The sequence below is a fragment of the Pongo abelii genome, chromosome 3 (genome assembly GCF_028885655.2).
Source record: "Pongo abelii isolate AG06213 chromosome 3, NHGRI_mPonAbe1-v2.0_pri, whole genome shotgun sequence".
NCBI lineage: Eukaryota > Metazoa > Chordata > Mammalia > Primates > Hominidae > Pongo > Pongo abelii.
Genome location: NC_071988.2, coordinates 60,126,124 through 60,150,547, shown reverse-complemented (window position 1 = coordinate 60,150,547; position 24,424 = coordinate 60,126,124). Strand labels below are relative to the sequence as shown.

Here is a 24,424-nt window from a genome sequence, read left to right as displayed (position 1 = left end):
GCCCTTTTTATGTTTCTGACTCAGCCACTCAACTAGAGCAATAAAATGACCAGAGTTGCTGATTCTCAATTTTTATCCTTATACTAACATAGATCATAAGTTAAATATCTATAAAACAGTAGCAATTTCATTTAAAAACTTAGATAAAACCCAGGAGATAAAAGATAAAGATTAATGCTGTAGCAAAATATTCCTTTATTAGTCAGTTTATAAAGTTTAAAAATTGGAGGTTAAGTGGTCAGATTTTTTAGTGGGAGAAACCCAAGTGACATTTAGAGTAACGATTGAAAACTGCAGGCCGGCATGATGGCTCACACCTGTAATCCCAGCACTTTGGGAGGCCAAGGTGGGCAGATCCCTTGAGCCTAGGAGTTTCACAGCAGCCTGGGCAACATGGTGAAACTCCATCTCCACCCCTCCAAAAAAAAAACACAAAAAATAAAATTTAGCTGGGTGTGATGGCATGTGCCTGTGATCCCAGCTACTTGGGGGGCTAAGGTGGTTGGATCCCTTGAGTCCAGTGATCTTCCCACCTCAGGAGGTTGCAGTGAGCTGAGATTGCACCACTGCACTCCAGCCTGGGTGACTAAAAAACAAACAAACAAACAAATAAAACTGCAGAAATGCAAGTCTGTGTTGACAAGCAATATTTTTATATTGGAAAAATGGATTTAAAAGAAAGAATCAGCAAAGCATAAGCCTCAGTTATACAAAGATGTTAAGAACATTTATATGGTTTTAAGAGAAAAACATGAACTTAGATTCTATTTCCCAACATGAAGAAATTGCCGATTCCACAGTGCAGAGGGAAATCTCTTGCTAAGGTGCAGATCCTTTCTAGTGAGCTAGGTGACAAGAGAAAGTATAGAGATTCTCCTCTTGTGATAAATAAATCCTTCTCTACTAATATTTTCATATTCCTGAAAGATGGTATAGCCAATGAACTTGAGACTTAGAAGGGCCCTGAGATCCATCTTGACCAAATCTCCTATATGAGAGGCCCCAGGGGTTAAATATTTGCCTAAGCTCATTCCTAGATAATGGCAGAAAAGGAACTAGAATTACAGGAATTCAACTTCTTGCACTTTATTAATAACACAGCAAAAACATGATCTGTTCTCAATTGGCTGGCTACCATGGAAACAGTGCGAAGCTAAGAGATTAGGAAGGTGCTGAGGAAAGCCATTAAGCATCCACAGCTCCACTGCCTAGGCAGATGGTCAGCAGGCAGTTTAGTTGTGGGAGTATTTCCAATTTGCATGAATGAAACATGAACAAATAAGATAAGGCTGGCTCCAGGAAAGTAATTCCCCCAGTTCCCCTGAGCCTTGGATTTGGAAAACTGCAGCCCATCCTGGAATTAGGGAACATCACAAACGGTACTGGGGAGAACTCCCCATGTGGCCTCGGCCCATGCCTGGAGGCGGTCAAGGTCCCAGGTGCCAGCTCGCCCACACGCTATGGCTGAGACAGAAAAACAAAGGAAAAAAGTCCTCCCCAAACACACACATAAGCAAAACCCATCTTCCTGTGTTCTCTGCCAAGAGAGCTGGAGCAAAAGAAATGAGTTTGAGACTCTGATTCATCCATCAAGACAAATAAACTCAGTCTATGGAGTTTAGGAGGGCAATTTGTGAAGCAAACAAAAGTTGAGTTTTGGAAAGGGGCTCTGAAGAAAATGAAGATGACATCCCAGGAATTTAACTTCATGATGAGAAGAGAAAGTGACTCACTCTTGACGCGTGGAGTACTGAAAATGCCAACAGGCAAACACCCTCAAAAGGCAGCTCCAGAGGCTATCCTGCCAAGGTGTCGGCCCTCCTCCCAATCCGCAAAAACGTGCAGTCTGAGTTCCGAGCTAGCGTCCTGCTGAGCTGAAGGAGCATCTCCAGTGGAGAAGACGGCCCGATGGCACCGTTCCATTTCAGCAGCAGCAAAAGAAGCTCTGATTGGTATAATGCACTTCCTCCAGTGGCGCCAAGCTCCTGGGCTGGCCTGGGGCATCCACCCTTGCTCTTTGGTCAAAACCACTGTCTTTACCTGCATTCACTTCTCTGGTGGCCTCCTGGCCTCATCCTCAGGAAATCTCTAACACATCTTTGAGTCATTTACTCCGTTCCCGTTCTCTCTCTCTGCTCCAAGGTCCTCACTCCCCGAGGACTCTCAGGGTTGTCTGGCCAGGTGTTCCTTTGCTCCCTACCCCCATCTCCAGCCCCAGCATGGACCATAGCTGTGAGTTTGTGCTCAGACTCCATACACTCTTTCTTTGTCCCTGAGTATCACTAGAGTATCTGGCTAAGATCCCATCCACCCTTCTGGTGGCATGGGTCTCACATCCCTTTATCAAATCCACTCCCCACTTTTTAGGTGGAGCTCATTCTGCTCCCCTTGAGTGTGGTCTGTACTTAGTGACTTACTCTGGTGACGCACTTGAATAAAATACAGTGGGAGGGACAGTGCATGCCTGCAGCTTCTTTCTTGCTTTTTGTGGGATCACTTACTCTGGGAGAAGCCAGTGCCGTGCTGTTAGGATGCTCAAAGGGCACAAAGGAGAGGTCCATGTGATGAGGAACTGGGTCCTCCTGACAACGGCCATGTGAGTAAGTCAATCCAAAGCCAGAACAAAGTCCCTGCTGACATACTGACTGCAGCCTCATGGGACACTCCAGGCCAGAACCACAAAACTAAGCTACTCCCAAGTTTTTGATCCACAGAAACTGTGTGAGATGGTAAATATTTATTATTATTTTAGGCTGCTAAGTTTTGGACTAATTTATTATGTAGCAGCAAACAACTAATATTTTCCTTTAGTTTTAAGTTTTTTTTTTTTTGGAGATGGAGTCTTATTCTGTTGCCCAGGCTGGAGTACAATGGTGTGATCTCGGCTTACTGCAACCTCTGCCTTTTGGGTTCAAGTGATTCTCCTGCCTCAGCCTCCCAAGTAGCTGAGATTACAGGCATGCGCCACCACGCCCAGTGAATTTTTGTATTTTTAGTAGAGACGGGGTTTTACCATGTTGGTAGGGCTGGTTTCGAACTCCTGACCTCAGGTGATTCACCTGCCTCGGCCTCCCAAAGTGCTGGGATTACAGATGTGAGCCACCGTGCTTGGCCTTAATTGTTTTAAAAGAAGAAAAAACCGAATAATACAACATCTTTGAACTTTCTCCATCATCAGCTAGAGTTCTTTCTTAGTTAATAATTATAATCTCTTTTTGGAAGGTTTTTTTTTTTTTTTGGTTTGTTTTTAGTCATAAAGTCCTCTCTCCAAGAATTAGGGTAAAAAACCAAAAACAAAACAAAGTGTCAATAACATACTCAAACAAAGTCCTCATGGATGACAGTTATTTATTTGGGAACATTATGACTTGACTCCAAGAAGATGTCTGCAATGATGATATATATTTTCAAGGGCTGTTCTTAACATGTTCTTTGTACCTGCCATCCTAGAATCTTTTATGTTACTTTCATCATTATACAAAAAAGAACTGGAACTTATATCCTCCCAGGGATCCCAAAACATAAGCCTTAACTGTGAGCCTCTGTAACCTTAAACAGTCCATGGAAGACACAAGGGATTTCTTTTTGTTAGTCTTGTATTTACACTTTAAGAAATAATAAGTGAGATTAACTTGTCATATGCCATAACACAGATGTACCTGTAGGACATTATGCTAAAAGAAATAAGCCAGTCCCAGGAGGGCAAATATGACATGATTCCATTTGTATGAGGTATCTAAAGTACTTAAACTTATAGAAGCAGACACAGAATGGTGGTTGCCAGGGGCTAGGGTAAGGGAGAAATGAGGAGTTGCTGTTCAATGGGTATAAAATTCTAGAGACCTGCTGTACGACAACGTACGACAACGTGCTTATAGTTAACAGCACTGCACTGCACACTTAAAACTTTGTGAAGAGGGCAGATGTGTTTTCTTCCACAAAACACATAAAGTAAAGAAAACACATAAACTAAAGGAAAAACATAGTGAGTGAGATTAAAATGACCTTATTCCAAGATTCAAAGCAGTGATTGCTTTTTTGCAACACTTCAGGACTTCTCCAATAGACCACCTAGTATTGTATGGTCTCAAAATTCCTCAAAACTGAAAAAAAAAAAAGTTTTACTTGTTTTTCATAAAAAACAAAAAATGTTGCTCTCTTCTTCCTGGAGAATAATGGATAGGGTAGGGAAAAAGTGGATATAATAAAATATCTAAACCAAACATAAGGAGAAGAGGTTGTGGTTACAAGAAATTTGGGAATCACCGATCTGGAAATAGGTTGAGGTTTCAAAAGAAGTGGGCTTTAGGCTGGGAGTGGTGGCTCATGCTGTAGTCACAGCACTTTGGGAGGCCGAAGTGGGCAGATCTCTTGAGTCCAGCAGTTCAAGACCAGCCTGGGCAACAGCCCTGTGTGGAGGTGCATGCCTGTAGTCCTAGATACTTGGGAGGCCGAGGTGGGAGAATCGCTTGAGCCTGGGAGGTGGAGGTTTCAGTGAGCCAAGATCGTGCCACTGTACTCTAGCCTGGGTGACAGAGACCCTGTCTCAAAAAAAAAAAAAAAAAAAGTGAGTTTAACAAAAAATATGTGAGCATTTGAAATGCTAACCTCCAGTTAAAGGACTGACATCATCAGTTTACTATCTAATTTCCCCTATAGCAAAGACGTGTAGACACAACAACCAAGGGAGGCAGGGGAAATGGCAGCCAGTGACAAGCGATGACGATAAGTAATGAGCTAATGCACAGATGAGATGGGCCTAGCAACACATCAGTAACGGCAGAGAAAAATAAAGGAGGTTGAGATACTCTCTATTCAGTAGTGCATGGTTGGAGTCAAAAATGAAGAACATACAAATGGCAGGATTTTGTCATATCATTTTCCACAGAAAATATAAAAGAAAATATCAAAAGATGGGAACTGGCACATGAAAGGTTGAACTGTCATAGTGCACGTACATAATTATCACTGCCAAGCAGTAAACCAAGAATGGGATTAGTTGAAGGAACCGAGGGTAGTGAAAGGAAACTGGATACACAAGGAGAAAGGGACAGATTGTGTTTAAATTTAGAACATGGGCTCATGCCCTCAAAGTTGACTGATAGCTGGAGCATGCTTTCTCTTCAGTCATTCCTCCATTTGCTACTTTTTTACAATAAAAGCTAATTCTGTGAAGCTTTCCATGACCACTTTTGGATGCAGGCCCCTTCTGAAGGACACGAGAAAAATGTGAAAGCGGTAAGGAAGTGTTTCTGGCCAAGATTGGAGAAATTCTCTGAGCCCCTCACCCAGCCATTAGGCCTAGAGGGTCTTATGTGGGTGGTTGAATCACCAGGTTGAACCGCCAGGCCTGCCCCTCCCAGGCCTCCTTCTAGGGGTGTTTTTAGGAGGAAGGAGACCTCATGTCCTTTCCTGGCATTGTTTCAAGACAGGATCTCATCTTGACTTGCCCAGTAAAGAAACTCAACTTAGTGGGGAAGCTTGACTGCCCATTTGGGGTCTTGGGCCATCTGTGGGGCTGGAGGGAGCAGAAAAGAGAATCAAGACAGCAAATAGGCCTGGGGTGATGGCTCATGTCTATAATCCCAGTGCTTTGGGAGGCCAAGGTGAGAGGATTGTTGGGGCCAGATGTTCGAGACCAGCCTGGGCAACATAGTGAGGTCTGGTCTCTACAAAAAATAAAAAAATAAATAAAAAATTAGCCAGGTATGGTGGCTGTCCAGCCTGTCTTTGTGCTGTCTTTTTAAGTTTTCCTTAGATGGTCTGTCCTTCTGTGGTGGCACCTGCCTGTAGTCACAGCTACTCGGGAGGTGGAGGTAGAAGCATTGCTTGACTCCAGGAGTTTGAGGCTGCAGTGAGCCATGATGTCACCACTGCACTCCAGCCTGGGTGACAGAGAAGGCCCTGTCTCTAAAAAAAAAAAAAAAAAAAAAACACACACACAGCAAATAAGCAGAGAGAAGGTGGGCAGGAGCCACACATTACAGAAACTTCTCATTATTGAGATTTCTATCTTTCTAGGCTGTTTATGGTCTCTCACAACAAAACAAAACAGGGTCAGGTGCGGTGGCTCACTCCTGCAATCCCAGCACTTTGGGAGGCCAAGGCAGGTGAATCACTTGAGGTCAGCAGTTTCAGACCAGACTGGTCAACATGACAAAACCCTGTCTCTACTAAAAATATAAAACAGCTGGGCATGGTGGTGTACTCCTGTAATCCCAGCTACTCGGGAGGCTGAGGCAGGAGAATTACTTGAACCCCGGAGGCAGAGGTTGCAGTGAGCCGGAATCGTGCCATTGCACTCCAGCCTGGGTGACAAAGTGAGATCCTGTCTCAAAAAAAATGAAAGACAAAAAACACCAAAATGGAAGGTCCTCAGTGGGAACTATTCAGCACCAGCCCTGTGTAGGTCCTGGGACTCTTAAGTGAGTCTTTCCTCTTTTTTCTAGAAGTTCTCCCAGAGTACCATATTTTTCCTTCAAAATGACTGGAAAAATTCATTGTATAATGTCTTATTAAGAAAGTAATTTTCTAAAGAGGTTGGTTTAAATAAAAACAAAAACCACATAAATATTCAGCTTATGTTTGAGGGAGCTTTTTCTACTTCCTCTATCCCGTCCCTTCCCCACAACTAAACAAAAAATTTGATTGTCTTATTATGTTAACACGGATTCAGTTTATCTATGCATTTCCATTATGGCTAACAAATAAAAAAAGTACATGTCCTGCTGAAAATCACATTTAACGAATCCCTTTGGGGACAGAAAAAAGTGCAAACCATTTAAAAAGATTAGTTTGTGGGAGGAAGAAGTCAGTTGCAAATCACTCCTCTGCATTATCCTCTAGTTAAATGAGGTGGATGCCCCAGGCCACATTTATAATGATGTAAGTCTCTCAATCTCTTACTGCAGGCCTGAACCGTAACTGTTCTCAAATCAAACATGCAATGTACAACCAAAAGGTTTAATAAGAATACCTTTGTTTTCTCTTCTGAAAGTCTAAGACAATACAAGCCAGCTCACAAACTGGCCGCAGGGGTAATGAGCACTGGATACAAGGGATGTTCAGTGTATTTTTCTACTTGATTAAGATCGATTAATTCTAAAACACAAATGTGTTCAAGCTTGTGGATCAGTGTTGAATGCTGTAACACACACATCTCAATGTATTCAATAATTTATTGATATAAAATTGCTAATTAAAAAGGCCAATTCATTTGAAGATGGGTTCTCCCTGCACCTATTCATTGTATACTACTTCCTATTTCTTCTGCTCTGAACACACCTGGCCCTGAAAGTCACTGAAGTCCCGATGGTCCATGTGTGTAAGGTGGTGGCAAAACCTGTCTGGAAGGAGTGTGTGAATCTCTATAAGGTACTGCATGAGCATATGTTGGTCAAAAGTGATGCCCATCAATGCAGTACTCCAGGTCCTACTGAAGACACTGTTTTTGATATATTGGGGGGAATGAAATACTTGGTGTTTACAAAGAATGTTCCTCCTGCTGCAGCCTCTGGAAAGCCACTTCTAGTCAACCATTCAATTCCATGCTGTCATTGAGTATACATACATCTCAGCAAGTCAGGAGAGGTCTGCATGCGTTAGGAGAGCAGGATCTGTCAGTAGTAGGTCTATTTGGGGCTTTTACATCTGGTGTGTCTTTTTCCTTTCTTCATCTGTGCTGACGACTAAGTTTGCACTCAGTCTGGTATCATAGCTGGTTCTTAATCACTTGGGGTTAGATTAAGCAACCCTGGATCTCTAACACTGGCCGTGCTGCAACACACACAAGGAAATTGGGTCTCTCTTTCTTTTTCCCTGGATGGTCACTGTGTGGGCAGTGTCCTCTAACAGCACACACGTGGCCATCAGGCTCTCCGCCCAGAATAAGGGACTGATCTCAGTCGATATCAGAATAGGTCTAAGGGAGCCACATCAGCCTTGCTGTGGCATATTTGGTCATGGAGGCTAGCAGGGTACTCAGGAAGGCAGGTTTCATACGGGCTTTCAAAACTTTGGGTCTGCTTAGGAAGGTTTGTCTTGAATAGCTTTTTTCCTGAGGATTGGGAACCTTGGCTGGGGTAAGGGAGGTGATTATTAAAAATGTCCTCGGCTTGGTGCAGTGGCTCATGCCTGTAATCCCAGAACTTTGGGACGCTGAGATGGAAAGATTGCTTGAGGCCAGAAGTTCAAGACCAGCCTGGGCAACATGGTGAGACCCCTAACTTTTTTTAAATTAAAATTAAAATTAAAAAAAACTTATTTTAGGTTTGGGGGTACATGTGAAGGTTTGTTACATAGGTAAATTCGTGTCACAGGGGACTGTTGTACAGATTATTTCATCACCCAGGTATTAAGCTCAGTACTCAGTAGTTATCTTTCCTGCTCCTCTCCCTCTTCCCACCCTCCACTGTCAGGTAGACCCCAGTGTCTGTTGTTTCCTTTTTTGGGTTCATGAGTTCTCATAATTTAGCTCCCACTTATAAGTGAGAACACATGGTATTTGGTTTTCTGTTTCTGCGTTAGTTTGCTAAGGATAATGGCCTCCAGCTCCATCCATGTTCCCGCAAAAGACATGATCTCATTCTTTTTCATGGCTGCAGATACCCTATCTCTACAAAAAAATAAAAAATTAGCTGAGTGTGTGTGTGTGGGCATGCCCTTGTGGTCCCAGCTACTTGGGAGGCTGCGGCAGAAGGATTGCTTGGGCCCAGGAGGTTGATGATACAATGAGCTGTGTTCATGCCACTGCACTCCAGCCTGGGTGACAGAGGGAGACCCTGTCTCAAAAAAATTAAATAGGAAATTGCAGTTGTGTTCTCTAAGTTCCTATCTTTCTGTCAGTGCCACCTAGATGGCCTCTCAAAACCTTGACCCAGCTGCCACCAGCATTGCTGCTGCCTATAAAGGTACCACCCCCAGCAGGGGTGCTGCCCGGGACCCTGTGGGCAAAAGGCTACAGCAGGAGTTGGTGACCTTCACAATGCCTGGTGACGCAGGGATTTCTGCCTTCCCTGAATCAGGCAACCTTTTCAAATGGGTGGGGATCATCCATTGAGCAGCTGGCACAGCATATGAAGACCTGAGGTATAAGCTTTCCCTAGAGTTCCCCAGGGGCTACTCTTACAATGTACCCATGGTGAAGTTCCTCAGGCCCTGCTACCACCCCAACATGGACACCCAGGGTAACATCTGCCTGGACATCCTGAAGGACAAGTGGTCTGCCCTGTATGATGTCAGGACCATCCTGCTCTCCATCCACAGCCTTCGAGGAGAACCCAACATTGATAGCCCTTTGAACAGGCATGCTGCCAAGCTCTGGAAAACCCCCACAGCTTTTAAGAAGCACCTGTAAGAAACCTACTTAAAGCAGGTCACCAGCCAGGAGCCCTGACCCAGGCTGCCCAGCCTGTCCTTGTGTCGTCTTTTTAAGTTTTCCTTAGATTGTCTGTCCTTTCTGTGATTTTTGTATAGCACTCTGTATCTTGAGCTGTGGTATTATTATTATTATTATTATTTGTCTTTTAAGCCTCCAGTTGAGTGCTTGTGATGTATATTAAATAAATGCATTTTGGGTTGGGCATGGTGGTGCAGGTCCGTAATCCCAGCACTTTGAGAGGCTGAGAGGGGAGGATTGCTCGAGTTCAGGAGTTCAAGACCAGCCCGGACAACATAGCAAAACTCTGTCTCCATAAAAAATGCAAAAATTAGCTGGGCATGGTGGTGTATGCCTGTAGTTCCAGCTACTCGGGGGACTGAGGTGGGAGGATTGCTTGAGCTGAGATTCCTGCCACTGCACTCCAGCATGGGTGACAGTGTGACCCTGACTCAAAAAAAAAAAATTAAATAAATAAATAACAACAAAAATGCCCCAGAACTGCCCAAGATTACTAGTGTCTCTGGCTCATGAGGTCAGACTAGGATGGGCCTCTTCAAACAGCCCCCTAAGCTTCCACAACTACAGTTACAGGCCAGGCTACAAGCCAGCCCAGATGCCAATACGACTGTCACCACCACCACCTCCACGGCCATACCCGACTTGTGGTGAGCCTTCTAAAGTGTGTTCTCTTTATCTGATCCTCAGCACAGTCCTGTGGAGTTGATCGGGAGTGATCATAATCTCTTTTGCACAAAGGTGAGGAAAAAGGGAAGAGGGAAGATGGAGGACCTAGCGACTTTCCCAAGGGCAGCAGGTCACCCAGCCGCTGTCCTGGCACCAGCAAGCGAGCTTCCAAACTCTGCCCATCGTACTTTCCTCTTTGGAAAATGCATCTCTCTCTCTCTCTTTTTTTTCTTTTGAGACAGAGTCTCGCTGTGTCACCCAGGCTGGAGTGCAGTGGAGCAATCCCAGCTCACTACAACCTCCGCCTCCTGGGTTCAAGCAATTCTCCTGTCTCAGCCTCCCGAGTAGCTGGGATTACAGGTGTGCACCACCACGCCTGGCTAATTTTGGTATTTTTAGTGGAGACGGGGTCTTGCCATGTTGGCCAGGCTTGTCTTGAACTCCTGGCCTCAAGTGATCTGCCTGCCTCCGCCTCCCAAAGTGCTGGGATTACAGGCGTGAGCCACCTCCTCCGGCCTGGAAAATTTACCTCTAATCCCAAATAAAAACATTCCCCCCACCCACCATTGTCTCCTGCCTCTGAAGGTGTTAAAAAGTTAAAAAGAAGCCACAACTGGCATCTGGCCTCTACTGCCCATTCAGGGGAGTGTGAAAGTACTACAGGCTTCACCCATTTCTCTCCTTACATGAGACACAAAAGAGTCTCCAGCCTGACTTCAGGGGCTTATGTCACTTTTGTCCAGACTCTCCCATTTCTTTCCTCTACCTCTTAAAGTTGGAGGAAGGCCCTATTTCCATAGCATCCTTTGCCTCTGTCCTATTTATACCATTTGAAAACCAAGCTCTTTTAAACACTTTTTCAGACGGCTTGCTTCTTTTAAGTCTTTCAATTAAAAGAAAGAAAGAAAGAAAAGATACAGCTCCCAACTAAAACATAGCCACCAGCACCCAAGGACTGTCATGCTTCAGGAATTTAAATTGTACTTCATTTGGCATAATCTGTGTTAAAACAATATAGCATTATCTGCTTTGAATGCACTAGGCACCCTCAGGGTGGAGTTGCATTTTGTATGAGTTATTAAATCTGGTTGGAACTCAACAAGAAACAGTGCCATGTGGGGAAATCCGTGCCGATTGGACCCTTGACTGATCACATTTCAAAGCCTAGTGCTTTGCTAAAGGACATCTTCCTTTAAAAATAAGCAATCCTATTACTCAGAGCCTTCTCTGCACACCATGTCTTTGAAGGAATTTGATAGTTTGCAAATTCAAAGTTGGAAATTAAAATCCCACAAATAAGACTTGAATCCATTTATTCATGCTAAAATGAATATAGCTTTGGAAAGTCTATCCTTATTAGGATCATTTCAGTATAATCTGCGATCTGGTGTGAGGTTGCTTAACTAACCTCCTGCCCACTAAACGAGACATATTTTCTACGTTAAGCTCTGCCTTCAAAGGACTCAGGAGATCCCACAGAATAATATTAACTGAAGTGGATTTCTTTTAAAATAATGTTTCATTGTTTCCTTAATCTGTGTTATTTTTATTTTGCCAGGCTTAGGATATCTTCTCCTCCCCTAAAATGCATTAAAATAAATCCTGGCCCCTGCAGGAGTGATCAAAGCTCTGCCATTCACAGAGGAATGTCTATTCCTCCAAGCTTGGGGGAGGTTTCCTAACTAATGAACTAGAACATGGTCAGATGTCTCATTGCCAAGTGATACATTAAAGTGCTTTTCTAATGAGATTTCTGCAAGGTAACCATAAAACCATAAAAACCACACTAAACTTCACTGAAGCAAAAACATTAAAAAAAATAACCAAATGCCTTTTAGAGATAGAAGAGGTCAACACAACAGCTAAAAAAAGCTAAAGAGAATTTGACAAGTAGAAAAATAAAGTCCAGATAATTTTTGCATTTGAAAAAAAGGGTAGACACAAGTTAGAGGAATGTGGTGGGTAGACAGGTCATCAAGGAGCTACCTGAATATCTGTGTATTACTGAAGTACCTGCCTTTCCACTCATCCTCATCCACTTGGAACATGGATCTGTTATACATAACTATATATGGGCCCTATGAACATCTCTTTATTTTCAGAACTTTTGAGAGAATTTCAGAACTTTCAGGAATACGATATAAAAATCTTGAATACCAAGGCTCTTGTCTGAGTCAGCCTGGGCTGCTATAACAAATACCATGGACTTGGTGGCTTAAGCTTCTGAAGTGTGTTGAATGGGAAGTCCAAGATCAGGGTGCGAGCATGGTAGGGTTCTGGGAGGCCCACTTCTTGGCTTGTAGATGGCTGCCTTCTTGCTGTAGCTTCACATGGTGGAAAGAGAGATCATCTTTCTTTGTCTCTTCTTATAGCGCGCTAATCCCATTCACCTCTCAAAGGCCCCACCTGTGAATACCATCACACTGGGGGTTAAAGCTTCCACAGAGAAATTTTCGGGGGGACACCAATATTCAGACCATAGCTGATCTCTTTACTAGAACCAACGTACTGAGGAATTCCTGCTCAAAGCACAAACAATAGGAATGCCATGAAGCCTCTACCATGGATCACTTGGAAACAGTCCTTGGACATCCCTCCCTTGGCTCTTGCTTGTCACTCCTCCTTCATTATTTAACCATGCAACCTCCCTGACATCAATGAAGCCAGAAAGCTAAGAAGCCAGCCATTTTGGTCACCTTCGTGTAAGTGTATGGCTCCAGCCTGTTCTGTACAGATCCGACAGTCTTGCAGCACTGGCTCCCTTCCAAGAGGTGAAGAGTAGAACCGACAGATTAAAGGATCTCGTGGGGTCTGAAAACCAGCTTAGAAGGTGATGTGGGTGTTTAGCTTAAGGAAGAGAAGCCTGGGGTGGGGACACACTTGTGAAATATCCTCTACATTTGAAGGGAAGCCATGTCAGAGAATGAGCAGTCTTGATTTGAGTTACTTCAGAGGGAAGCACTAAGATCAAAGAATCATTACCTATTTAGGGTCAAGGTAACAAAGGTCTGTCAGCAGTAAAGGACATCCAACAATAAACAGACTTCCTGAAAACGCAGTCATGTGTATCTGAGCAATAGTTGAAAGTTGTCAGGGATGTATCCTTCATCTTACTCATAATTTCAATCATATCCAATCAAATGATGGCTTGATTCCAAAGGGAAATTTTTTATGAATAAATATTATTTATTTTAAACAGCTAACCTCACTAGTACTGAAAAATGATTTACTCAAAATTAATAGTATTAAAGTATTTTTCAAAATATGTACTCTGTATGTCAGTATAGTGTGGAAATAGAAAAACAAAAAACAAAATATGGTGCTCTGGGTTTATATGAAAGAGACAAAGCAGAATAAGGCATGCATTCATGGATGTTATACATTCACTTCTATGAGACCACAGAACACATCCAAACAGTCCTCCTTTTATAGCAGTTCTTCAAGAAAGGCATATTTATTTATTTATTGAGACAGAGTCTCACTCTGTCTGTCTCCCAGGCTGGGGTGTAGTGATGTGATCTCAGCTCACTGCAACCTCCACCTCCTGGGTTCAAGCGATTCTCCTGCCTCAGCCTCCTGAGTAACTGAGATTACAAGCACATGCCACCACACCCGGCTAATTTTTGTATTTTTAGTAGAAACAGGGTTTGACCATGTTGGCCAGGCTGGTCTCAAACTCCTGACTTCAAGTGATCTGCCCGCCTCAGCATCCCAAAGTGCTAGGGTTACAGTCGTGAGCCACCACGGCTGACCAAAAGAAGGCATATTTTAAAAGGTCAAATAATTGACAGAACAATTTACTCTGGCACTCCAAGGCCAATGCAAATGCTGCAATGCAGCCTTCAGTTGAATCTTGTACTGAAGCATCATCAGTCTTCAGGAATGTAATAGGAAGTGAAACGCAAAGGGAACGGAACTGCCACGTCACTCACAGAATCTCTGCATTCACACAGGTCTGCATTCAGATCCAGGTGATGCTAGCTAAATGACTTAATGGTTTGAGCCTCAGTTTTCTTATCTACAGAATGGGGTAATAACAGCACTCAGGGCTCGTGGAGTGTTGTGATGCAGGCGCAGGGCTTCCCATGCTGTCTGGCACACAGAGCACTCAATCAATAAATCGGCACTGTTACTTACAATTTCAAAACAATTATTTTAAAATGCCATAGGATTTGTTTCCTTGGTTAAGTGGGAGCTGGACCGGATGACTTTCATGGTTCCTGTCAACAACCACATTCTATTATCCTGTTTCATGTTACTCTTTTCCCCCCTCAACTCATTCCTGCTACGCACCACCCACTCCACCCAACTGTGGCCACGATAACAAAATCAACAGCAATACCTGTTCACTGACTACTCACTATAGGCATTCATATGTGTAAATAATTTAACCCTCGCGACAGCCCTGTGAGGTTCGTACTGTCTCCTATTTTACAGAAGAGGAAACTGACACATAGAAAGGTTGAGTAACTTGCCCAGTGCTACAAGGCTCATAAATGGTAGAGCTGGGATTAGAAAGCTAGACACCTCCTAACCACTATTCCATATTACCTCATAGGTAACCTAAAATTCTGCCTCAACAAATTAATTAGCCACTGCACAAGTAAACTACTTGGTGTAGCTGATGGGAAAGTGGTAAAACTCGATTTCAAACTTGTCTAAAAAAAAAAAAAGAAAAATGGTAAAAGATCCACTGTTTGCCTTCAGTCTCCTCTCCTCAGTCTTCAATGCAGTTCTTCCAGCTCTTAATCTGAAGAGCTTCACTCCTACTTAACGATTTCTCTTTCTCCCCTCTCACAGAAAACCCTTACCCTTGATGGGCCAGTGATATAAATATGCATTTCCCATTCACTTATGAGTTTAGGATTTTTTTTTAAAAAGAGCTCTACCATGTTCCTTTGATCTTTGCTTTTAATGCAGATGGGGTCCACAGAGAACCAGCTAATCCAGAGCCTACAGAGCCCGGAGCACAGTCAGGCATTTCAGAAATGCACTTGGATGGTAACTAGGAGATTTCTTGAACAATGGAAAGTTCCCAGCAAAGCTGTTAGGGCTCAAGAGGACCAGCTCCACCACCCACCCCTGCTGATCTGGGAGCTACTACCTGGGCTGAGCTGGCTCCCGTCCACAGGGCCCCCAGTCCTCTGGCTCAATTCAATACCTCCTGCTGCGGTGGCTTGTTTCTTCTTGTCCTGAATGTTGTTCTTCAGAGCTGATGATTAATGCCTTCCATTTAGGGTGAGAAAAATGACCTTGCTGTCTATGCAAGTGAGGATCATTTATTCCATCTACAAAAGCAGCACACATCTACTTGGCTCAACTCAGAGTATTTCTCTTTGCTGTCTTCTTGTTAAATACGATCGTTTCTTCAAGCGAGGTTTATATTGTCTTGTGATTTCCCTTTTTCGGTGTGTGTGTGTGTGTGTGTGTGTGTGTGTGTTTTAAAAAAACAAATTGCAGGTGATACATGGCATTTTGCATTGCTAAAATTCACATCCCACTGTACTTCATTAGTAAAAGCCATTTATCCCCCACCTTTCAACACTGCTGGCTGAGATGCAAATAGAACCATTTCAGTTTTCCAGTTGAACAGCCATGGGAAAAAAAAAAAAGCAGAGCCTTGCTTATCTCGGTGTTACACATTAACACGATCCTCCTTTGCAGAGGTTCTTCAAGGTAGACAGACTTTAAAAAGTCAAATAATTGACAGAATAATTACCCTGGCACTCCAAGGCCAATGCAAATGCTGGGATGTAGCCTTCAGCTAAATTCTACACCAAAGTTTCAGTCTTCAGGAAAGTAATAGAAAATGAAATGCAAAGGGAAGGGAATTTCCCAATTTCTCCACTAAGATTTTTTTTTTAAACCTCAAGTGAAAAAAATCTAGTAAGTCAAATTCTATATGAAATCTTCCCAGTTATCTTCTGTCCAACAATCTCCTCTCCACTGACAGCGCTTTTCCTATCACTCGCATGCTATTTGTCTCATTAATAATTGTTAGTAATAAAAGTTACTACTATCTTTACCACTGCCTCTATTACCATTTACTGAGTTTACTGTATGCCAGGCACAGTGCACATCCATATATTATCTCAGGTAATCTTCACAGGAATCTAGTGAAGTGGCTATGCTTATGACCCCATTGTACAGATGAGGAACTGGAGGCTTTGAGAGGTTAAATAACTTGCCCAGAATCACAGAGCACATGGGAAGCAGAGCCAGGATTCAGGGTAGGTTTGACTCCAGAACTTCCATCCTGACCACGATTCCCACAGTTTTCTGAGTGATGGCCCATTGACATGGCCCTTACCCCCAACACAGGGTCTCCCACAGGGCTTGGAGGGTACCTCAGTGAATGAATGACTACAAGAATGAATGAACCAATGAAAAAGTGAATGTGATTTCTGAAGACTAGGTTTTCAAAATAACATACTTTATCTCAGTAAGAAAAACAAGAAATGTCTAAAACTGAGTATGGGAATACTTAGGACTTTAAAATGAGATAATTTCTCTACCTGCCTAAGATACAAAGGAGGGAAATTGACACTGCTGCATTCTACTCACATTGCCCGAGTGCTCCAGCCTGCAGGGGTTATAGCTGAAACAACGGAGGCTGACATATCCAAAAGAATATTGATTGCAGACACATGAAGGGTTTTACTAAAGTTGGTATCAGAACCTGTCTTCCAATACTGAGCCCCCATCTTCCCATTTACAGGAAGATTTCTGAGTGAAATTTATTTTATTTTTTGAGACAGGGTCTCACTTTTCACCCAGGGTGGAGTGCAGGAGCACGACCATGGCTCACTGCAGCCTCTAACTCATAGGCTCAAGTGATCCTTCCACTCCAGCCTCCTGAGTGGCTGGGACTACAGGTGTGCACCACCACACCTGGCTGACATTTTCTTTTCTTACTTTTTATTTAGAACCGACCAGAGAGAATACTAGTCTTACTCACCCTGTGCCTACCGTGCACACAGATCCAGGAAATGTCAGGAGACAAACCAAAGAGCCGATGAAAAGGAAAATGCTAAAAGACATTAGCTGGATCAGCACTACCAATGAAAGTGTGTTGGGTCACAAAAACGACCTGCAGCTTTCCTTTCCACTGCCAAGGGGATATCTCTGTTGGCTTCCGCTCATCAATCCCTCCTCCTTGGCCCTGGCCAATGTTCTCAGAATCTCTCCGGTAGGCTGAGGATGCTGACAGATGCCATCTGGTCCTTCTCACCTTTCCTTTCCTGGAAGTCAACACCCATTTCCTCTATGGAGCTTCCCCCTTTTGTCAGCAGGGGAAGTAAAGATCCCAACCTGGGTACTTAAAATGGGCCTTGACTGATACTTTCTGGAACATTCTTAGCTTCAGGGTGGGGCCCAGGGAAAGTGCCTCTAATGATCCTAATGTTAGTTTTAAACTTGCTTGGTAATCACTTTGGAATTGCCCAATTTTTTTCACAGAGCTTTCTGGCCAATAGTCAGCTATGGGTTCTAAGTATAAAAGCCTGTTAGGGCATTAAAAATGACTGCTGTTAAAACGCTTAAGAATTATGAAGGGAGGAAGCTAATGCTTAGATTTACCCCCCACCAGCCCCTCCCACTCACACCATAGACCACATATTTTCCCCTCAGAAAGGAAAACATTCCTGACCTCTGTTTAAATGTTTATCAGAAGTTGTCTGGACTTGTAAAGTCTCTGAAGTCACATTCTTTATTAGTCACATCCTTCTTGGTGTGTGGTGTGACCCTTCTATCAGGGCAGGGGGAATGTTGGGCCTTGTGCAGAAATCATTTGGTGCGGGAAACATCAACCACCACCCAGGGATTTTCATGTAGCCCAAACACAAGCAGAAGCTGAGCAAGGACCTTGAGCTTCTCCATGGTGGCAGGGCTTCCGTTTTGAATATGTGTGAAAAAAATTCCTTAGTTCTGAGTCCGGTGGGGCCTTGATTTTAAAACAAAGCCCCAGCATGAAGTCTGGCTCCAGAGAAGGAAAAGTGGAAGTTCTAGGTCCTCAGCACAAAATAAAGGATTATTCAGAGTTCTATTCTGGCTCCAAAGTGCTGCTGCTTTGGGTTTGCAATTGAATCACCCTGCCTTCCTGGTACTTTGACGTTGATAACTTAGCTTCTACTTGGGATTCTTTGTAAACAGTTTGCATCCAACAGACTTTGGCTTACTGGGTGAAAGGCACTGTTGTAGAACCGACTCGGGGATGCTGGTGTGTGAGAAAGAAAGGTACTACTAGAGCAACAGAAAATGCACTGACTAGCAAGTAGGGGAATTGGGTTTTGGTACCAGTTCTCCCCACATTTTACTTAGTCCTCAGTTTTTTCATCTGTAAAATGGAAAGGTTGAAGCAATGATCTAGGAGGTCCTTTGGGGTCAAGAATCCTCTTTGTCTCTACATCAGAAGTGGAGGAACAGGTGTGAGTTTCAGCCCAAGGAATATCAGTTATAATAAGAAAGACTTTCCTGAGAGAAGGCTGAGTTTACAAAGGATGCTCTGTGATTTTCCTCTTTTGACCAGTGTGGGTCCCAAATCGTGGTCTCAGAGAGCTCTTCTGGGACCTGCGTCTTTGGATGTTTGAAATCTCTTAGACTAAGATGATATGGGGAAGTGGGTAGGGAAAGGTTAATGATGAACTGAAATCTCACCCCAGAATCATTCTAGATCTATGAGTGTATAGTTTTAAATGTGAATCAAGTTTTTGGTAATCAGAAGGAAAGAAAAAAACCTTCAAAATTTAGTTATGAGGAATATCAGTGATGTAGTGGTTCAGTATTCTTTTAAAATATTTTGTTGCTATTTAAAAAATGCAAAAGTGCATGCTCACTGTAACAATTCCAATATACAAATATATAAAGAAGCAGCAAGTTGTCTACTTTTACATCATGATAATCCTAAACCCCCAACAACCTATATAAACTGTTTATACATATAGTTTTTATTTTATTTTTTAATGAAAATTTCATACCTATTAACATGCAAGCTGCTTTAAATTTTTTTTTTAAGTTTTATTTTAAGAGACAGGGTTTCTCTATGTTGCCTAGGCTTATCTTGAACTACTGGCCTCAAGCTTCCTGAGTAGCTGGGTCTACAGGTGTACACCACCACGCCTGGCTTAAACTGCCTTTTTTCAGTGAACAATCCATGTATTACATGTATTACATATTAGCCTTATTAGTTCAATACACATAAATCAAATTCATTCTTTCCAATAGCTGCAAAATGTCCCCAAACATGGGCATAATTCTTTAAGAATATTCCAGATGTTCCAAATTCTTCTATATACAAACTATGATACAATAAATATTCTTAATTCTTATGTCCCTATGCGTTAGCACTTTTGTTTCTGTAGGAGAGGTTTCCAGAAATAAGATTGCTGGGTCAAAGGGTATAAGAGTGTTTAATTTTAATAAATACTCCTAGATTACTTTTGAAAAGCTTGTTAGGAATTCTGGTCTTGGCAATAGTGCAGGAAGGTCCCCATTTCCCCACACATTTCCCAGCAGTGGGAGTGAGAAATTTTCAAAAAATTTGGCCAAGCTGAACGGGAAAACATTGTAGGTTATTGTTGTTCTAATTGCATTTCAGGACTTGTTGTGAAGTTGAGCAAGTCTTCACATGTTTAACGGCCACTTGCAGTTGTTCCTCTTTTAATTCACTATTTATTACTTTTCTGTTTTTCCTATTGCTTTATCGATCAACTTACATGAGCTCCTGTTTACTACAGATATTTACTTTGCTTATCAAATATTTTGCAAATAACTTCTCCAGGCTATCACTGTCTTCCCGTTTTGTTTATGGTTTTGGTTGCCATACAGCATGCCACAAGGGCAGTGATGCTGGCTGTTTAGTACACTGCTGTGCCCTCAGCAGCAGGAATAGTGTGTGGCACATAGTATGTTCTCAATAAAAACAATTATCTCATGAATGGGTGAATGAATAAGTAATAAACTTGAAATTTTAATGCAGCTACTCTGTTAATCCTTTCTCTTATGGTTTCTGGGCTACCAGAATAGTTCTATTTTATTAGTTTTATTTTTCTTGAAATTAATCCTTTTATCCATCTTGAACAGTTTTTTATTAAGAATTTTTCTTTTCTATTTGGAGTCCTAATCCATCTTAAATTTGTTCTGCATGTGGTATGAAGCAGGGCAAAGTGACCCTAAAGTTTGGCCATTACTCTGTGTGAAAAGCATTACATGAAATGTAAATTCTTTTTAGAATTTATCTGAAGGTGTCCTATACAGTAAAATACAAACATACCCTACCACTCATTTTATGTGTTGTTCAAATATCTAAAATTAACTAAAAAATAAAGACTGGATAATGCTTTTCTGACAGCTAATGTTGTTCACATTTTTGTTTGATTATATATGATTAATTTTGTCTCGATTATCAATGAATGCAGATTATCAGGGAGTATCACAAAATTTAAGTATGTGGCTTATCATCTCTAATGAAGTCACTGAATTGTATACAATTTATTTAATAGGAGCATATGCTGGATTAACAGAATCAATTACTCAAATTTCAGTATTAAAAAAAATCGCTTTAGCCAAAAATGATGTGCCTTTTCTAAAAATCATGAAGAAAAAACATGGACATGAAATAGTATGCAATGAATTCAACATTACACAGAGTTGAACATTTTGAGGGTAAGTCACATGTTTATGCATTATATTATTCTGATGTCAGCAGTTTAAACATTTTCCAAGATTTCTTTAAGATGCAATCATTCCACCTCCTCCATGAAGCCCTCCTAGATGAAAGTCATGGCTGCTGCTTCTGAACACGTGCAGCAATTCTTGTTTCCACCACTTATAAGGCACTGCCCATGAAATGGCTTGCAAGGAAACCTGAATTGCCTCTATTATTCAATGGCTTCTAGTTTCTGTGGTAAAATGAGGGGCTGTCAAATGGTCTGATGATAATGTAATCTTTTCCCTTATAAGTCATTTAATCTTTTTACTCAGATGTTTAAAAAAAGTTTTTTTTTGGGACAAGGTCTCACTGTGTTGCCCAGGCTGGATTGCAGTCATGTGATCACAGCTCACTGCAACCTCAGACTCCTGGGCTCAGGTTGTCCTACCACCTCAGCCGCCTCCCAAGTAGCTGGAACTACAGGTGTGTGACATCATGCCTGGATAATTTTTTTTAAAAAATGGATACAGGGTCTCACTATGTTGCCCAGGCTGGTCTCGAACTCCTGGGATCAAGCAATCCACCCACCTTGGATTCCCAAAGTGCTGGGATTACAGATATGAGCCACTGCACCTGGCCTAGATCCTTTTTTCTTTTTCTTTAAAGTGCAGGAATGTTTTCACTAGAATATCAATAGGTATTTGTCATTCTAGATCCATATTCTCAGGTATACTGTCTGGTCTTCCAAAATGTAGTTCTACATTTTTCTTGTATTTCAGTGAAGTTTTTTGGAGTTATAGTTTTTAGTGTTGGCTTGCTTTCTTGCTTCGGTTTCCTTCTTCAGTGACTCCTATTATCTGCATGCTAGATCTGCTCTGCATATCTTCAGTGGTTGCTTCTTTTGATCATTCTTCCTTTCTTTTTAATTTAATAATTTTCCTCCTTTTAACCTTCTAGTCTTTTAAGGGATTCTCTATTGTTCTTATTTGCTATTGTGTTTCTTTTGGTTTCATTTCTGAAATAACAACTGAGATCTTCACCACATTTTCAAGTTATTCTAATTTTGGCTTAAGTTGTTACTCTTTATTTGTATTATTTAAAAAATGTCTTTTAGCTCATGTTATTCAGATAGTCGGTTATAGTTTTCACCTGTTTGCAGACGTGCTTTCATTGTAGGTAGGGATGTTATTCTCTTTTTCTCTCTCACTCTTTTCTTATACAAAATTTCTTTCTAGTATGGGGTTTGGCCTTAATCCTTCTCTGTGCTTGTTTAAAACGTAAAATTGGTTTTCCACAGCCTTACAAGGAGACATTGTCCAAAATACCTTTTTGCAACTCCTCAGAACTCCATTTTGTGTTGTTTTCATTTAGTGTTAAAAACAATAACTTGCTTTCTGTGATTTTCTGGGTTTGTTTCCCTCCTTCACTTTTATTTGGCCTTTTGTTTCATTCATCTCTATTGTTTCTGTCCTGCTCCATTTTGATTCTATTCCTAGTAGTTTTTCTTTGGTGAAGGGCCCTGTCCTGGAAGGGAGCTGTATTAGTCCATTTTCGCACTGCTGTGAAGACATACCCGAGACTGGGTAATTTATAAAGTAAAGAGGTTTAATGGACTCACAGTTTCACATGGCTTGGGAGGCCTCACAATCATGGTGGAAGGCAAAGGAGGAGCAAAGGTACATCTTACATGGTGTCAGGCAAGAGAGCATGCAGAGGGGAACTGCCCTTTATAAAACCATCAGATCTCATGAGACTCACTCACTGTCATGAGAACAGCATGGGAAAAACCTGCCTCCATGATTCAACGACCTTCCACCAGGTCTCTCCCATGACACGTGGAGATTATGGAGTTACAATTCAATGTGAGATTTGGGTGGGAACACAGCCAAACCATATCAGGAGCCCCAGCTGCCCAGCTGGGGGTTTTGAGTTCACGGGACCCAGGCTGCTCAAGCCCCTTCCACCCTTTGGGTCCCTTGCACTCACCCACTAATGGACTTTCCATTGAAAACCTGTTGGCTATGTTGAGATTTACCTATTATTGGATCTGTCATCACCTCATTACTGCCCTCTGCGTCTTTCCACCTAGCTGCTGACAGCCTGCAGGCTTGGTGGCATAGGTGGCTTGTTCCAACCCACTTATATTTTGGCATTTGTGGGGGTAGCTTGTCACCTTTTTCTGGTAAATGTTGTCCATGGGGCTTGGATTTTGGTATCTAGAGGATTTAAGTTTTTGTTTTCTAATTTTAAAAAATTGTAGTAAAATACACATACAAATTTTACCATCTTATTTTTTGTTTTTATTTTTGATTCCGAGTTTCGCTCTTGTTGCCCAGGCTGGAGTGTAGTGGCGCGATCTCAGCTCACTGCAACCTCTGCCTCCCAAGTTCAAGCGATTCTCCTGCCTCAGCCTTCTGAGCAGCTGGGATTACAGGCACATGCCACCACGCTCAGCTAATTTTTGTATTTTTAGGACAGACTGGGTTTCACCATGTTGCCCAAGCTGGGCTCGAACTCCTGACCTCAGGTGATCCACCTGTCTCGGCCTCCCAAAGTGCTGGGACCACAGGCATGAGCCACTGCTCCTGACCTAGTGGCTCAGTTATTATGAGGAGATTGAATACAGGAGACCGACACACTGTTGCTGCCTCAGCTCCATTTAATGGTAACCCCCTGGAAACTGGAGTCTGTGGTCTGTGCCCCACAGCACCAGGATGGCACCTGACACATAGGAAACACTTACACATTTAAGTGATAAATGAGTCATTCTTAATTCCTCTGTCTTTTGGCAGGGTGACAGGATGCTTTCTTGTACTCATTAAAGTGATTGATGGATAACATAAAAGTTGCCATCGGTACCTGGACTAACACCTTTGCAGGTCAATATGCAACATGAGCTTCTAGATGGGAAAACACTGCCAACTCTTGAGTACCCAACTAATGAAGGGCAGGAGAGGAACAGACTATCTCAAAACGATGCCGATTTTAAAATACTTTATATTTTGCTCTGTATAAATTTGTTGTAACAGATTCCTTACTAACTGGTTCTGGCTAATGTTATAACACAAGAGTCCCTGGGCACTACTTGCTGATAGTGATTTGAAGGGGAGGAGTGGACCAGAGGTATATAGGTAAAAACGTAAATAACTGACACAGCTATACACAAGGTTATATCAGGTAACTGACAGGGCATATTTGAGAGTTGTTACTACAATAATTGGTAAAGTCAGAGGGAATACAATCTTGGATTCATAAAGGCCTAACAGTTACAAAGACTTTCAAATCTGTGACTTCGTTTATTTCCATAACCCTAACCCTAATTCTTTAATACAGGTCCTGCTTGCTCCATTTTACAAGTGAGACAACAGAGGGACCAAGAGATTAAGTAATGTGCCCATTATCACTGTCAGTCAGTGTATAGTCAGGATTCAGATGCTTGGCCAGGTGCGGTGGCTTATGCCAGTAATCCCAGCATTTTGGGAGGCTGAGGCGGGAGGATTCAGACTCTTTTCTTCTAAGTTTAGTATTTATGTTTATTTTGATACAGGGCTTTGCTTTGTCACCCAGGCTGGAGTGCAGTGGCACAATCACGGCTCACTGAAGCCTCAAATTCCTAGGTTCAAGTGATCCTCCTACCTCAGCCTCCTGAGTAGCTGGGACTACAGATATGCACTACCACACCTGGCTAATTTTTTTTTTTTTTTTTTTTTTTG

At 42.3% G+C, this 24,424-nt stretch overlaps 1 protein-coding gene and 1 pseudogene across 1 annotated transcript in view; one reads left to right on the top strand and one right to left on the bottom strand.

Annotated features, from left to right (window-relative positions):
* The window catches only part of IGFBP7 (insulin like growth factor binding protein 7), an 81,874-nt gene that overhangs the window by 35,047 nt on the left and 22,403 nt on the right, over window positions 1-24,424 (bottom strand). The gene's annotated exons all lie outside the window — the stretch shown is intronic.
* Window positions 8,855-9,437, top strand: LOC103890416 (ubiquitin-conjugating enzyme E2 C-like; annotated as a pseudogene).